Source organism: Giraffa tippelskirchi, chromosome 12 (genome assembly GCF_054371585.1).
Source record: "Giraffa tippelskirchi isolate mGirTip1 chromosome 12, T2T-mGirTip1v1.2.pri, whole genome shotgun sequence".
Classification (NCBI taxonomy): domain Eukaryota; kingdom Metazoa; phylum Chordata; class Mammalia; order Artiodactyla; family Giraffidae; genus Giraffa; species Giraffa tippelskirchi.
The window spans coordinates 52,428,110-52,431,557 of NC_137286.1; positions in this window are offsets into that span (position 1 = coordinate 52,428,110).

A 3,448-nucleotide genomic window follows, 5' to 3' on the forward strand; every position below is an offset into this window, starting at 1 on the left:
ATAAAAGATTGGGTTAAGACACTTTCCAGTTCAAAAATCACTTTACAGCAGGCACTATACTAAGCATTTTACAAATGTTAACTTATTTATATATATCTCTCTCTCTCTCTCTCAGAAAAGCCTTATGCTATATATAGGTGCTATTATTCTGCACATTTTACAGATGAGTAAACTGAGGTAAAGAGATGAAATAATTTTCACAAAGTCACAAAACTAGAAAATGGCATAGCCATGATTTTCTTATTTAGGGTATGTCACAAATCATGTAGGGTCTTAGTTCCCTGATCAGGGCTCGAACCTGTGTCCCCTGCAGTGGAAACCCAGAATCTTAACCCCTGGACTATCAGGGAAGTCCCAAGTTGGTTTATCTATCTATCTACCTACCTACCTATCTGTCTATCTATCTATCTATCTATTTGTTGACCAGTATAGCTGTGATTTAAACCCCAGCCATCTGGCTCCAGAGGACATGGTGTTACTCAGCAAGGCAGCATTTATAGAAAGCCTTTTTTTTTTTTTTTAAGGAAAGTTTAATTTTAACAATGACATTATGATATCATGAGTTGCATTTTTCTCTCCACATCCTCACCCTCCCTCCACTTTAAAAAAACCCAACAAACCAAACTTTATTTATTTATTTATTTGGCTGCACTGGGTCTTAGTTGCAGCATGTGGGATCTAGTTCCTTGACCAGGGAATGAACCTGGGTCTCCTGAATTAGGAGCGCACAGTCTCAGTCACTGGACCACCAGGGAAGTACCCCTCCTACTTTTTAAATGAAAACATTGAGCCTTAAAAAATGTATCATGTCCCAAGTCCCACAGCCGGTCAGTGGCAGAGCCAGGATGGGATGCCCAGGCAGCTTGCCATCCAAGTCTGGGGTGACGTGTCCCTGGGAGTCAGAGCCCTCGGGAGTGAGAGACCACAGCTCTGCTTACCCCTGGGAATCTCGCCAAAGGCTCGAGTGGAAACACCTTCGGTGATCTGACATGACCACACCTTCCATTCCAAATTCCAACCTGGCAGGTTTGCCCTTCTTTCTCTTCCTCTCCTCTCACCAAACCAGTTGAATGGGAATCAGAAGAGCTGCAAATGCCCAAGGGAACCTGCCCTGGGGCCCAGATGGGGTGGGGGTGGGGTCCCAGAATTGTTAGGCTGGATGCTCCTGGGGTCTCCCCTGTAGGTCTTCACTGTGATGGGACCTGGTCTCTCGTCCTCCAGACCCAATGTTGAATTCATTGCCTGGGATTCACAGAAGAGAAGGGAGCTTGAGCAGACTGAATACTATAGTTCTGCTGCTTTGAGAGTCTAGTTTTGTTTCTAATTTTTCTAGGTAAGTATTTTTTTTAATAGAAAATAAACACGTAATAAGAAGTCAACACAGAAAGCATATTGTAAATGGTGCATGTGATTCTTCATTTTAACCCTGCCCCTGTCCTCAAACGCTATGCCAAACTTTCTTGTCCTTCCAGCCAAAGATATTCTGGCATATATAACTATATATATATGTGTGTGTGTGTGTGTGTGTGTGTATATAAACTAAACACTTTATTTTGTATTGGGGTATAGCCAATTAACAATGTTGTGATAGTTTTAGTTGAACAGCAATGGGACTCAGCCATCATATACATGAATCCATTCTCCCCTCAACTCCCCTCCCATCCAGGCTGCCATGTGCTATACAGCAGGTCCTTGTTGGTTATCTATTTTAAATATAGCAGTGTGTACAGACAGCTGTAAGTTCATTCATGGAGGTATATGTTTTTAAGCGCATATACTATACCTACTGTTCTGTATCTTTTAATTTTACTTCTAATGCTCAGTGTAGCTTGGAAAGTATTCCTTGTCAATACCTAAAGCACACCTTTGCTTTTTTAAAAGAACTGCATGGATTCCTATTGTAGGGCTGAGTCATAATTTATCCAACCAGTCCCCTTTGAGAGCATTTGTTGTTGTTGTTCAGTTGCTAAGTCGTGTCCAACTCTTCGCAACCCCACGGACTGCAACACACCAGGCTCCTCTGTCCTCTACTGTCTCCCGGAGTTTGCTCAAATTCATGTGTATTAAATTGGTGATGCTATCTAACCATGAAAGCCTTTAGGTTGCTTCTAATCGAGCTCTGACTAGCCAGCACGGTGAATCTGCTTGTGCTTTTGTTGCCAGGCCATGTGGGCCCCTCTGAGATCTTTAGGGAGGGAGGGCAGGAGGGGAGCTGATGGCACGCCCTCTCCCAGGCAACAAGGCATACAGAACTGCTGGAGTTTCCTCCCTCGGGTTGTAGTCAGAAGAGAATTCATACGGCTACACGGAGGCATTGCTCAGAGAAAAGCATCCAGATGGCAGCTCAACTGATCTCTGAAATCTGGCAGCAGCAGCAATGAAAACATGCCACAACTTTTCCCAGCTATGTCTGGCCAGCATGCCACTGCCATCTTTTCCAGCAGGACCTGCAGTCCCGAGGACTGGGCTGATTCTGTGACCCACGCAGCTGGAGGCGCTGCTTATGATTCAGGGTCCAGAAGACAGAACAACAGGCTGGGGTCTTCCCTACCCATGGTGGTGTCTCCGGATTCAGTTCAGTGCCCATATTCTCTCTGCTGCAATCAGAGCTTTGAGTAAGGCTGGTGGTTCCTCCTAGAAGGCTGACAGCTGATGTCTGCTTCTGCCTGGTTTTGTTTGAAGATGCCTCGCTTGACTGCCAGCCGTGGGTGAGCCCCTCAGACGCCATCACTGAGAAGCCCCACCCCCACCCCAAAATGCATTCGGCCAGGACAGAGGAGGAATAGTGAGTCTGGTCGATATTTTTAATATCGAGTCTACTGCCCTAACCCTTGTCACAACCAAAGTTAGTTAAAAGTGACCAATAGAAAGCCATTATTGCCCCCCCAACACCATTTCATTGTGAAAATTTCCAAACATAAAGAGACATTGAAAGAATTATGCAGTGAACACACATCTATCTGCCACTTAGATTCTGCAGTTCACATTTTGCTGGATTTGCTTTCCTTATAATATACACTTTCATCTCTCCAAGCCACTGATTTCTGCAGCTTTTTAAAATTAAATATTCAATTCATTTGCTTTTAAAACTTCAGAGCTGGAAACCCTTAGTGCCCTGTCTGGGGCTCCCCAGGTGGCTCATGGGGTTGGAAAGAGTTGGACATGACTTAGAGACTGAACAACAGCAACAAAAGTGGTACCGTGGTAAAGACTCCTGCCAATGCAGGAGACACAGGTACAATCCCTGGGTTGGGAAAATCCCCTGGAGAAGGAAATGGCAACCCACTCCACTATTCTTGCCTGGGAAATCCCATGGACAGAGGAAGCTGGTGGGCTATAGACCATGGGGTCGCAAAGACATGAGCACAACCTAGCAACTAAACAGCAAAGAATATATACCTCATGGGGCATATATGTATGTTGTGTAGGTAAGCAGAGATGAATGCAT